Here is a 15,158-nt window from a genome sequence, read left to right on the forward strand (position 1 = left end):
AGCAATAAACATGAAATATTTCAAATTGCATTAAAAGGAAAATCAAATCTAACATGAGAATTCATAAACTAAAGTGGCAACATAAAGTAATCAATAAGGAAAATAAATAAACTAGAATCCTAGAACAATTAAAAGTAGAAGATAAAATAAATTGAAATAAGATAGGATTCAGAAATTGAAAAGGAATAAACTAAGAACCCTAATCTTATGTGAAAACTAGATTATGTGAATGAATGTTGTGAATTTAAAACTACATCTAAAACCTAAAATTATGTGAATGAATGTTGTGTCTCTGATTCCCCCACTCTACAGCCTCTAATATGTGTTTTCAGGCTTGGAACTGGGCCAAAAATAGCCCAGAAATCGCCCCTAGCATTTTCTGATACGTGCAGCACGTGGCTCTATCACGCGTACGCGTTGCCCACGCGTACGCGTCGCTGAACTTTCGCAAGGTCACGCGTACGTGTGATCCACGCATGCGTGTCACCTAACTACATGGAAACTATGAAAAATTACATATCATTTTGAAGCCCCGGATGTTAGCTTTCCAACGCAACTAGAACCGCCTCATTCGGATCTCTGTAGATCAAGTTATGATCGATTTAGTACGAAGAGGTCAGGCTTGACAACTTAGCAATTCCTTTAATTTCTTGTATTCCTTCCACTTTTGCATGCTTCATTTCCATCCTCTAAGCCATTCCTGCCCTACAAACCCTGAAAACACTTAACAAACATATCACGGCATCAAATGGTAATAAGAAGGGATTAAAATTAGCAAATTTAAGGCCAAAGAAGCATGTTTTCAATCATAGAACAAAATTAAGAAGGAAAATGTAAAACATGCGAATTATATGAATAAGTGTGAGTTTAGTGGATAAAATCCACTCAATTAAGCACAAGATAAACCCTAAAAATGGGGTTTATCAATCTCCCCACACTTAAACATTAACATGTCCTCATGCTAAACTCAAGAGAAACTATAAAAGAGTGAAGAGGAATGGTAAGACTTATGAAATGCAACCTATCTATATGAATGCAACTAAATGCAAAATGCTCTTTCCTACTTGGTTTAAAAGTAAATAAATTCTCCAAGAATAAATATAAACTGGTTTCCACTAATTCAAATTTCAAAATAAAGTACAAGTAGACTTGCAGAAGAAAATAGCTCATGAAAGCCGGGAACAAAGAATTGAGCATCGAACCCTCACCGGAAGTGTATACACTCTAATCGCTCAGGTGTTTAAGGTTCGATTCTCTCAATTCTCTACTAACATTGCTTTCTAAGACTTTCTCTTCTTCTACCAATCAACAAAATTTGATGCACAAACACACATATCAAGAGGGCTTTTAAGGGTTGTAATGGGGTTAGGGCCAAGGTAGGATTGTATTTGGTCAAGTGGACTAGAATCTGAATCCTTAATTAACATAAACTTCGCACCTAACTAGGACAATCCATGTAATCAAAATACAGACCTAACTATCCGTTAACCATGTTTTCCACATATTTATGCATCCTAATTTTGAGTACAGTACATATGCATTGCTTTCACCATTTACTTTGGGGCATTTTGTCCCCTTTTATTATTTGCTCTTTTTCTTTTCTTTTTCTCCTTTTTTTATTTTTCTTTTCTTTTCTTTTCTTTTGTTTTCCTCAATGCATATAATTAAATTATTGAATGCAATAATATGTGCTCAACTATTGTTTTACACATTTTCACAGGAATGTGCAACACCCAATTCTCAAACCAAATATTGGCAAACCCAACTTTCCCACACTTAAATCATGAATACTCTTACTAGTCTAAGCTAACCAAGGATTCAAATTAAGGACATTATTGTTTTCTACTTAGAGTTAGTGATGAGCTAAAGTAAAGAATAAATGTGGTTAAAAGGCTCAACATTGGTTTACAAAGGATAATGAAAAGGTTAAGGCCATATGGGTATGCAAGCTCAGTGAAACAAGGCCTCAATCATGTAAGTTCATGCATACATCAAACAATGGAAATATAGAATTAAGCAAGACAAAGATCACAATTTTAGAGAGAATAACACACACCAAAAATAAAATATTGGTTGATAAAATGCAACCAATCAAATAGGGTCAAAATCTCACTGGTTTTTGTGTTCTAGCTCTAAACCATGTTCCAAAATAAATTTTTTCAAGCAAGTTTAACAAAAATTTTAATTCAAATTAGTGAAACGGTATAAAAAGTTTCTTGAAAAAGAATTCGTCACTTCAACCAAGTAGTAGCTAAATGCACAAAATCAAACAAACATGCAATTAAATATGCAAATGCAACAACTAATTTAACAAAGAAAATTAAACATTGGTGTTGAGAAGGGAATAACTAATCCACGGAAGTCGGTATCGACTTTTCCACACTCAAAGATTGCACCGTCCTCGGTGCATGCAAAGAAGTGCAAGTGGGCGGGTGGCTACACTGATGCTTTTCTCCAAAGATTGTACAAATGGACATGTCTGTCGTCCCATTGAGAAGCTTTTCCTTTCCCTTCTCGGTGGCCATCCTAAAAGAAGAGAAAAAGAAGAAAAGTAACCCAGAAATAAAGATGAGAAAACAAATAAAATACGGGTGGGTTAATGCCAAATAATGAGGGTCTCAATTACATGGTAGCTACAACATGCAAGTGAAAAAATAGTAGAAGCAAATGGCATATCAATAGTGCAAAATTGCAACAAAGGGGAAGAAAGAGTGGGTCATGAAAGATAATATAAATTCATGTCAATGCAAAAGAAATAAAAGTATCATAAAAGATTAGTATTGACTTAAATAATATTACCCAATCAGAATAAAACAAGTCATGAATCACCAGAATAATGCAGAAAAAATGCAACAATTGAATAAGAATATTTAACACCAATGATAAAATAGGAAATTAGAAAAGAAAATAAAAATATGAACAAAATTAAAATACAATGAAGGAAAGTATGCAAATGAAATATGTAAAAGAAATGGAAAGAGAATATGGATGAGAATGTAAAGAAATGAAGAAGAAGAAAGTAAGAAAGGAGGAAGAAATGACAAGAGAACAAGAACGGAGGCGACGCGCGCGCATGTATCACGCGTACGCGTGAAAACAGAGATGGCCATGCGACGCGTAAGCGTCGTCCACGCGTACGTGTGGATGCCGAAAAATACATTCTGACACGTGATCATCGGTCACGCGTACGCGTGACTACTCGTGCGACTCCAACACCACGGCCGCACAACTCTCTGTTCAATTCACGCTTTTACGCCGATTTTCAAGCCCACGCGTATGCGTCGCTGACGCTTACGCGTGGATGGTGAAAAATGCAGGGGACGCGTACGCGTGGAGTGGTCTGTGCGCCTGGCACCCCTCCCGCGCGTCTCCATCTCAACTCTCTGTTCAATTTATTAATACTGCAAACTTGCATGTGACGCGTGCGCGTCATCGACGCTTACGCGTTGATCACAGTTTTTTTTTTAAACAACTAAACAATGAATTAAACAAAATAAACATATCTAAAAACAAAAATAAAAATCTAACTTATTACTAATATAAATAAAAGGGAAATTAGAAAGAATTTACCATGGTGGAGTGTCTCCTACCTAGCACTTTTGGTTTAAGTCCTTAAGTTGGACATTTGGTGAGCTCCTTGTCATGGTGGCTTGTGCTTGAACTCATCTTGAAACTTCCACTAACGCTTGGACTTCCAATAAGCTCCGACATTTTCGAATGAATTCCCCAAGCCTTGATGAAGTTTTTCACAAGCTTTGAGCTCCCAAAATTGATCCTCTTGTATGCCTGGATCCCAAATCTTGGTTCTACACCCGTCTTGAAGTTGATCATCTTTGTTCTAACCGGGTGGCAAGCAATTCAAATTATCAATGCAATACCAAACTCTTCTCTTAGATCCAACCAAATGTTCACTAGTCCCACTCTTGCATCTAGCTCCTGAAATCTCAACCTTGATGGGCCTTGATTTACAATTCCAACCACTAAACATCATTCTCTTACGCTTAATGCCACAAAGCCTCCTAAGTTGGCTATCCGTTTCAAGAATACCATATTCAACTGGGACAGTAAAGCGAATAGAGATAAGTCTTACCCACTCAAATAAAGGAGTAGATGGAAACCTAGGTGGAGAAGTCTCCAACGTTCTTGACAAAGCGTACTCAACTCCCGTCCAACCTTTGCGAAGGACTGCCACTTCCACATCATTCTCAAACTTACTCAGAGAAGGTTCTTCATACCCAAGGAGTTCATTTGCGGATATATATTCATCACTAGGAAGACTTGACTCATGATCATCATCACCAAGATTACTTGCTTCTTGATCTATCCCATCCAATTCTTCGTGGGGAATATACCATGGAGGTTGTGCACTAACATCCTTGACATTAATTTTAAGCTTTTTGGAGGAATACTCTGCAACTCATGATTCCCATGGAGGTTTGGCATCTCCTAAGTCTTCGACCACTTCTTTCTCTTCGACTATTACGGCTTCCTCCACTTGTTCCAATACAAAAATCATGTTCCTCATTGTCCACCGGAGTTTCTAGTGTCTCCTTCATGCTACGCTCTTCTATTGATTCTCCACATGTAGCCATGGGAGTTCCTTGAGTGTCCAAATATTGGGAAGCTAATTGATTTACTACCTCGGTCAAGGCAGCCGTGAATTCTAGTACTTCCCTTTGCATCTCTCTTTGCCCTTGAAAAAGAACACCAAGAGTGTCATGCATTGAAGATTGGGGTGGATATGAAGGCTCATTGCTTGGGAGGAAGGGTTCATGATATGAGTGTGGTTCATCATAATAAGGTTGTGGCGGTTCAACACTCTCCATCTTTTCCACTTGTTGCACAACACACTTCAATCCCTTGTTCTCAAGTTGAGATTCTTTAGCCATGAGAGCTTCGTGTGCTTTCCGGCTTCCCACTCGCTCCAATTGATGAATGGTTGCTTGAAATTGATCCAGTGTTTCCTTGAGACGATCCTTTAACTCTTGTTCCGCTTGGATTACGTAATTAGGATCATATGCCTCTTGGTTGATGGATATGGACAAGGTGTGCATGGAGGTGGTGGTTCTTGAAAGTAATTGGGTTGGAATTGGTGTGGCTCCATATATGGTTCATATGGTTCATAAGGTGGTTGGTATGAGGGATAAGGGTTAGGATCATATGAGGGTGTTTGGTAGTAGGTGGCTTGTGAGTATGGTGGTTCAAAGCTATGTTGAGGAGGGGGTTCATAGGCATATGGTGGGATTTCTTGGTAACTACAAGGGGGTCCACCATAGTTATTGAATTGACATACGTCCTGGAATGGCTCTTGTTCATAGTATGTTGGTGGGGGTTGTTGATTGTCATGAAAAGGTCCACCATAACCATTGTCTTGGGATGCATCGTAGAATGGTTGTTGCTCATGGCACATTGGAGGAGGTTGTTACTAAGAGGGTTGATCAAATTCTTGTGGCTCCTCCCATCTTTGATTGTCCCAACCTTGATGCATGTTCTCATTGTAGCTTCCATTCCCTACAATATGATTTGAACCAAACTCATAGCCAAAGGGGTGAGAATTCATAGTAGCAAGAGAAATAAAAACTAATAAAAATAAGCAACAAAGTCCTAAAACTAACAAAAACTAACAAATAAACAAAAGGTAAATATGTACAATAACCAATAATAAGGCACACGTTTACAATTCCCCGGCAACGGCGCCAAAAATTGATACAGAAAAAATCGTCGGTAAAGAATTTCACAAATTTGATCGCGTTGTAAGTATAGATCTAAACCGACAATTAAACCTCAATCAAATTTAAATAGTTTGTCACTAAAGCAAACCCAATAAAAATCAACCGAAGTATTTAAACCTCAGGTCGTCTCTCAAGGAATTACAGGAAAGTGTAGTTATTATTGGTTATGGGAAAGCATTTTTTTGGGTTTATAAATGTTGAACAAGGAATTTAAATGACACGAAAATAAACCAACAATTAAGAAAAATCTTAGCAAGGATTGATAATCGGAATTCATATCCTCATTATCAATGTCAATTGTGATAGTAATTGTAAATTGCACTCACTTAGTTAACCTCTAACAAATGAAGGAAAGTCAAGTGAGCAATAATTAACTTAAGTCCACAAGTCTTAATCAAAGATTAGAGTTAGTGAGCTCAAGCCAAGTAGCAACTTTTAAACACCAATCAATAAAAGACCTTTGATAATTCAAGAGTCTCCAAATAATCAATCCAAGTTAAGAATGTAAAAAGCTAAATTAAAATCCAACCAAGCATTTCATCAAACACTTGGTAGGCGCAAAATAAAAGCATAGAAAAACAATAGAGAATGTAAAATCTAAAACCAACAATTGCAAGTATCAATGATAACAAATAAAGGAAGAAGCAATAAATATAAAATACCTCAAATTGCATTAAAAGGGAAATCAAATCTAACATGAGAATTCATAAACTAAAGTGGCAACATAAAGTAATCAATAAGGAAAATAAATAAACTAGAATCCTAGAACAATTAAAAGTAGAAGAGAAACTAAATTGAAAAGGAATAAACTAAGAACCCTAAAACCTAGAGAGAGGAGAGAGCCTCTCTCTCTTGAAAACTACATCTAAAACCTAAAATTATGTGAATGAATATTGTGTCTATGATTCCCCCACTCTGCAGCCTCTAATATGTGTTTTCAAGCTTGGAACTGGGCCAAAAACAGCCTAGAAATCGCCCCTAGCATTTTCTGATACGTGCAGCACGTGGCTCTGTCACGTGTACGCGTCGCCCACGCGTACGGTCACTGAACTTTCGCAAGGTCATGCGCACGTGTGATCCATGCGTGCACATCGCCTAACTACATGGCAACTATGGCAAATTGTATATCATTTTGAAGCCCCGGATGTTAGCTTTTCATTGCAGCTAGAACCGCCTCATTCGGATCTCTGTAGCTCAAGTTATGATCGATTTAGTACGAAGAGGTCAGGCTTGACAGCTTAGCAATTCCTTCAATTTCTTGTATTCCTTCCACTTTTGCGTGCTTCCTTTCCATCCTCTAAGACATTCCTTCCCTACAAATCCTGAAAACACTTAACAAATATATCACGGCATCGAATGGTAATAAGAGGGGATTAAAATTAGCAAATTTAAAGCCAAAGAAGCATGTTTTCAATCATAGCACAAAATTAAGAAGGAAAATGTAAAACATGTGAATTATATGAATAAGTGTGAGTTTAGTGGATAAAATCCACTCAATTAAGCACAAGATAAACCCTAAAAATGGGGTTTATCAATGTTGCAGAGCGAAGGAACCGAACTCTTAACGACATGGTGAGAAGTATGATTAATCATTCTTCCTTGCCTGAATCACTCTGGGGAGAAGCCTTAAAGACCGCAGTGTACATCCTTAATAGGATGCCAAGCAAAGCAGTTAATAAAACCTCATATGAAATTTGGACTGGGAAAAGGCCCAGTATAAATCATTTTCATATTTGGGGATGTCCAGCTGAGGTGCGACCTTATAGGCCGCATGAAAGAAAATTGGACTCAAGAACAATTAGTTACTACTTTGTTGGTTACACTGAGCATTCACGGGGGTAAAAGTTTTACAATCCTACATCAAGGTCTATTTTGAAACCGGAAATGCAAGATTTCTTGAGGATGTTGAGTTTGGGGGGGAAGGACATATTAGGAATGTTGCTTTTGATGAGGATTCTATAACTGATAATGATCAAGTCTTTGTACCTATTATTGTTCAAGATACAGTTATAGTACAAGAGTATAATGAAAATCCTATTGTAGATCCAGTTATAGTACAAGAGAACAATGAGAATATCATTATTGCTCAAGATACTGCTACAGCACAGAAAAATAATAAGAATCATCCTCAATCCCAACCCATACAGCAAGCTCAACAACCTCAAGAAGTGTCATTAAGGAGATCCAACAGAGAAAGGAGAAAATCCATCTATGGTCTCAAACAAGCTTCCCGTCAATGGTATCACAAGTTTAATCAAGTCATTACCTCATATGATTTTGAGGTAAATATTATAGAGAAATGTGTATACCGCAAGTTCAGTGGGAGTAAATACTTTTTCTGGTCTTATATATTGATGACATTCTACTTGCCAATAGTGATATAGGCTTGTTGCATAAAACTAAGAAATTTCTATCGAACAAATTCGAAATGAAAGATCTTGGTGATGTCTCTTTTGTATTAGGAATCGAGATACTAAGAGATCGCTCTCAAGGTATTCTTGAATTATCACAAAAGGACTATATTGAAAAGATTTTAAGTAGATATAGCATGAAAAGTTATAAACCAATGGACACACCCGTAACTAAAGGAGGCAAGTTCAGTCTCAAGCTATATCCTAAAAAAAATGATCTTGAGAGGACATCAATACATGATAAACCTTATGTATCAGCATTAGGGAGCTTAATGTATGCTCAAATCTACATACATCCCGATATATCATTTATAGTGGGAGTGTTGGGTAAATACTTGAGCAATTCGGGCATGAATCATTGGATAGTTGTTAAACGCGTAATGCGTTATCTAAAGAGAACAAAGGATTACATGCTTACTTATCGGAGATCAAAAAATTTGGAGATCATTGGGTACTCTGATTCTGATTTCATGGCATATGGTTTCGAAACTTTGTCACTGAGCTTCGTATAGTAGATGACATTGAAAGGTCATTAAAGATATTTTGTGACAATAAGTCAGCAGTACTATACTCCAATAATAATAAGAGCTTGACAAAATCGAAGCATACAGACATCAAGTTCTTAGTTGTCAAGGAGAAAGTTTAAGAAAAACAGATTTCCATAGGACATATAGGAACAGAGTATATGCTAGCAGACTCAATAACCAAGGAATTGATCCCTAAAGTCTTTCATGAGCACACTGCTCGGATGGGTGTCAATATTTGTGATGCCTTGGTTTAGTGGGAGTTTATTTTTTTATACTATATGTCCTATGACAGATATTGAGTTATTTTTCTGCAGAATTAAGTTGATGGTTTATTTCATGTTATGTGAAATGTTCATTTTGCAAAATTTGTTTTGCGTTTGATCTCAATAAAGTTTTAAAGTTGGACCAATTGGAAATAGAGATGCATGAGATCACTTGGCATGTAATTTCTATGTCGTTAAGTATATTAGGATGGTGATTGTCGTGATTTAGTCACGACATTAATATGATAAAAAGCTATGATAGTTCCATATCTAATATATGAGACGGACCAGATTGTTAAAGTAATGAGAGAAATAGTATTCAGATGCACGCATAAAGTTTATAAGATGTGATTATGTCAAGAAAGAATATATGTATAGCCCAAGTGAGAGATTGTTAGGAAATTATTTTAATTTCCTAATTTGTTTGTAGGCAATATATATATTATTTATAATCACAAATTATGCTATTTCAAATTAAATGATTTATATAATGGTGATCTCATTTATTGTTATAAATGCTAAATTGAATAAGTTATTATTACTTTTGATTTGAAATTAAATGAGAATAAAACCATATATTATCTTTTGTTCTTTAGATAATTATCTTTTGGTTTTTTGAATATATTATCTTTTGGACTTTAAATACTATTTTATTTGGCTTTTAGGGTTTAATGGGTGCCATGCTCAAATATAAATAGTGCCTTCAGGGTTTCGGTCCCCAATATACCAAAGCCGCCTTTGTCGCTCTTTCCCCATCAGAAGAGTCACAATTCAACCGCCTAGGGATACAAAAGGCTTTGGTCAAGGAAGATCGAAAGAACCACAAAATCCAAACTCTTCCAATCATCATTTATATTTATGAATTCAGGTATGCTTCTGCATCTAGTATTTTCTTTCTTAATGATTTAACATAAATAATTTTTGGATTGAAAAAATTTCAACATCATGATTCATATTTATGAATTCAGGTACGCTTTCGCATCCAGTATTTTCTTTCTTAATGATTTAACATAGATAATCTTTGGGTTAAGGAATTTTGAGAAAATTCCAACAATGCATTTAACTCATGATGAACATGACCAACTCCATCATGCCTCACCGACAATAAGGTAGCCTCGGTGGTGTGAGTATGAAAATATTTTTAACTTCCTTTCGTCTTTCATCACTGGAAATAGAAAAAGATGGTGCAAATAAATTTGACATGTCAATTGACCTAATATTTCAGTATGTAAAAACAAGTTTGCCACTTTGTAATTGTACGCAAGTTCAGAACTTATTTTTAAAATAAAACTACAATCTATTGACAATGTCCCACTGGGTATGCCAATTTGTTTTGTTCGATTTTTTGTTCCATAGTTAACAACAAATAAATTAATTTTCAAGTTCTATTTCACAATCTTAATTCAAGGAACAGAAACGACTCTTCTTGTGGATATCTCAAGGTCTCAATTGTAGTTTCGAAAATAAAATTAAAGATAAAAAGAAAATATATAAGGTGTCGAAAGCAAAGTAAAATGCAGGAATTAAAAAAGAAAGAAAGAAGAAGATGAAGAAGAATAAATAAAAGTAAAAAACTTTAATTAAAAAAAAAATAAAAAGTAGAGTATAAGATTGAATTTAAACTTGAAAGGAATTACTCAAGATTCTCAGTTTTACTCTATGATTTCAAAAAGGCTAAAAGTATTTTTTTTTTTAGGTTTTTAAGTATTTTTCCAAAAGAACTGAACTTATTACAATATATGTCCAAAATTTTATTTATAAACTAACCTAATGTCAGAACTCTTATAATATATATTCGTCAGTTTTCAAACTTAAATAACCATTCTGTATTTGTTGTCTGATAACTGCTTTTACACTTTTTATTTCTCCGTTCTATTATAATCATTGACAGTTATATTTTTGAGATATTATGGCTTATAATTTAAATTTAGTTTAAATTTTAATTAAAATTGTTTTGTTTTTAGTGTTAGTTGAAAATTTTTTAATACATTCAAATTGACTTTTTAAAAATAATATAAATTAATAATAATATTATTTTATATTTATTTTTTTAAAATAATTTTTTTTAAGTAATAATAATTTTTTGCCTAACACGCATAAAACAAATTAACTTACAATTTATTGTTATGGTGTGCTAAGAAGTATTGTTCTCATTATTTAAAATTGGTTCACGATTGCTTCAAAAATGACAGAATAGCGATAATATTTCCAGATTTCACAAATTATTCCAGATTTTACTAAGTCTTCTTTCTGAACTTACGATTGGTGCATATAATAAGTTGGCGTATATAACAGTATAGTAATGATGGATAGATGAGGACTTAGAGTTAGAGTTAGAGTTAGAGTTGGAGTTGGAGTAATTCATATATTTACAACAATATGGACTCAACTTTTTGACATCTTTGTAAAAGTCAAACGCTGTTGTATTGAAGAAAATCGAAGTTGAATTTCCGGGTTCATGCCTAAAAACATAGCTAGAAGCCACTTTTCATAAATTAAAACGTATAAATTATTGGATTTTTTTAAAATAAAATATTTATTTTACTAAAAATATATAATTTGTAACAATTTTACAAAAATATATTGTATCTTTTATTTTATTTATATTGTAAACGAGATAAGATACGAAATGGCGTGGTTGTATCACGTTTATACACGTATTGTTTAAAGACCTTATATTGTCTACAGTGTAAACAAGATACATATAATTTTATTTTGTTTACACTGTAAAAGAGATAAGACTAAACGTGACCTATATATACAATTCATTTACAGTGCCATTTGAAGTTGTTTTTCACTCATTTTTTTAAATTTTCTCCAACTTCTACCCTCTTTTGACCATATTATTGACTTACTAGGCAAGCATGGCACGCGCAGATACATATGATCTGGACATCAACCGCCTGAACACGGCATGGCATATCACAGGGATAGCCGACTTTGAGGATACATGATAGTGTTGTTGTCTTTGTGTTTATGTTAGAGCATGTATAAATAAAGTCATAGTAGTTAGGATACTTTTATAGAACCAGTGTACAAAACATGTTAGTTGGAAGAATGTATTGTTAGAAAAGGTTGATATGATTCGCATTTAGTAATTTAAGTTTATTTATTAACTTGATGTTTATTAATTTAATTATGAACTAGCTTGATGTTTATTAATTTATTAAATAAATATTTCTACTCATTTGTCGAATTTATTTCTACTTATTTATTAATTTAGTTATTAATTTAATAGATGTGTTGTATTATAATTTGGTTATTAATTATTTAGTACTATTTATTTTATTTAAATTAAGTTATTTAGTACGATTTTTTTATTTAAATTAAGTTATTTATTAAGTACATGTATACTAATAAAGTTATTAATTAATTAAGTAAATATTATTATTTAAGTTAATTTCTTATGTGAATGTTAATTGCTAGTATTTTTTGGTGTTAATTAGTCTAGCTTTATAGTTTTATAAATTTCTTATTCAATTTTTTTTATCAGAGGCATCGGTTGCTTCTCCCTAGGCGAGTGAGTCACATATTTGCCCTATCGGACGCCATTGACCCCTATTTGAGGGAAGTTGGCTTCGATGACACGGTGCCTCTCAGGGATTTTGTATTTGACAACTCCATGATCATGGCATTCGTGGAGCGCTGGCATCTGGAGACGCACACTTTCCATCTGCCATGGAGTGAGTGCACCATCACCCTACAGGACATCACGTACCACCTCGAATTACGGGTGCATAGAGAACCAGTAGGTGGGTGTTTCCGCGATTTCTACACATGGTATAAGATGGAGACCTAGGAGTTGGTGGAGCGGCTATTTGGTGCCAAACCTCCTATGGTTTAGCAGCAGGGAGCACAGAGGAATGAGTTTTTCTCCCTCAAGCTGACATGGCTTCGGGAGCGACTCCGGCAGATGCCTGTTACAGATGATCCAGCCACCCTACAACAGTACACCAGGTGCTACATTATGTTGTTGATTGGGAGTTGCTTGATGACTGACAAGTCAAACAATCAGGTCCATCTCTGGTGACTGCCACTCCTTGATGACTTTCAGCGGTGTTGTTCTTTGTATTAGGGTTCGGGGCTCAACGGGACCATTTTACAAATTATCTCTCATGAATTTATTGGTGCTATGCTTTTTTTCTTGGCAGGAACAGGACGTACCACTCCCTATGGTTTGCAGCACATTAGACGACCACAGACATTATAGGATGTACTCTGCTGCTAGTCTCTTGGATATACCAGAGATTTTTGCAGTGGTGTCCACCCGAGCGACGGCTTTATACGTATCCTATGACTGTGAGGTAGGTGTGATTTATAGTTTTCTTCTTCGTCATTTATGTAATCCGATATGATATGCAATAAATTGATGCTTTGTCATTCTTGTGAGTATGCACAGGTTGGTAAGTATTCCATAGCAGAGTTGGGATTAACACGAGCAGAGAGTCCTCTGATGGCATCGTGAGTTGAACCAGTTACAGTTAGATGAGGTAAACTCTATTTTTTTATTCAGTTACCAAAAAAGTAAATTACTTATCATGTGTTAGAAAATGACGATGATCATTATCGTACATATTTCGTTGCAGCAACCTCGACACCTTATTGTATGACTTCTCTCAATCACTGTATATCTACGCAATTGCCTTTTGCTTCGCCATCCAGACCTTTCTGTACGAGGGTTTGAAGTGATAGCTTTGCCTAACTGCACCTTGTAGGATAGAAATGCTGACGGATGGCGAGGACTGTATCAATGGGAGGATGACACAGCAGATGAGGCTGCTGGCTAACTGTCAGTGGTCCTGAGATTTGGTGAGTGCTAAACACATGTGCGCTCCTCCAACTCTACGCACCTCTCTAAAGAAATATAACAACCGTGGTTGAGATGTACAACAAGCATAACAATGACAACTAAGAATATAGAACACAGTTAAACTTGAACTTACCAATATCCGAGATTTTGTCAGGGAGCAACACGAAGATGCCAAAGGCAGCCTGCTTCAGATTGTCGGTAACGTACATGGTACTTTAACCGATCCTACTTCGCAACTCGGTACTCAGCACTTCTGGGAATGCTGTAATTCTTCACGTCCTGCAATACTACATCTCGACTTTTGTATCTATGGCTAACCCAAAACTCCACACCACTGTCTAAGTTGTAATCGTCTTCACTAGTGTTGAAAAATAGATTTTCTCTTGCATCGCATCCAGATCCAATGTATGATAGTGACTGAGTACAGATGACAAAGCCAGAATTGGGTTCGGGACAGGTAGAAGATATCGACGTGATGGCTTAACCATGGTCTCCGGTACAAACTTCTCTTCGTCATCATCTTCAAAAGAACTACTCTCGTTGCTATTCACAACATACTCCTCGTCTGAGTCCTCATCGTCAACGTCCATGTGTTCCACTGGACGAGCAACGTGTAGCAGTGATGGTGCGAGAGGTGGATGCCCAGATCTACCGCCACCGACATCACCAACCTCCGGGAAAGCTCCATCACTTGTTCTGTCATGATTCTCCCGTGGATGCCAAACATTAGGCACACATGCTCGTCGCCATGGAGCCAAAACAGACGAAACCGAAAAAAACTCTATTTTTCATCAGTGCTAGCAACCTATACCCCATCTTTCTGATCTCTTTTGTCCTGCTTCCACCAACGCTACTCGGTATCAGACTCTTCAGCTCAGACAAATAACTTACTCGTCGGGTACGCAACAGAACGGGATTCTCACACTCAAATATCACCCCAATATCACTATTTCTTATATGGCAATTGGGATACACACTTACAACCGAATATCCACTACTACTAGATATTTTGGCTTATTTTCGGAAGAAAAAGGTAGAAAAGAAGTAGTGAAATATTTATGAAGATACAAAGGGTTAAACATTCTTTTATAGCTGCTGAAAATGTGTTATGTATCTCGTTTATACTATAAACGTCATAATTATTCACGTATCTCGTTTATAATGTAAACAAAATAAGATTACACGTATCTTGTTTGTATTGTAAACGAAATATACACATCAACATTGTGTGGTCTTATCTCGTTTACAGTATAAATGTAATACATGCAATCTTATTTCGTTTATACTGTAATCATTTATACTGTAAACAAGATAAAAAATAATATGCATTTTCATAAAATTACTACAAATTATATATTTTGTTAAATAAAATATTTAATTTCTTTATTTAAAAAAATACATAAATTATTAGATCG

Source organism: Arachis ipaensis, chromosome B10 (genome assembly GCF_000816755.2).
Source record: "Arachis ipaensis cultivar K30076 chromosome B10, Araip1.1, whole genome shotgun sequence".
Lineage (NCBI taxonomy): Eukaryota > Viridiplantae > Streptophyta > Magnoliopsida > Fabales > Fabaceae > Arachis > Arachis ipaensis.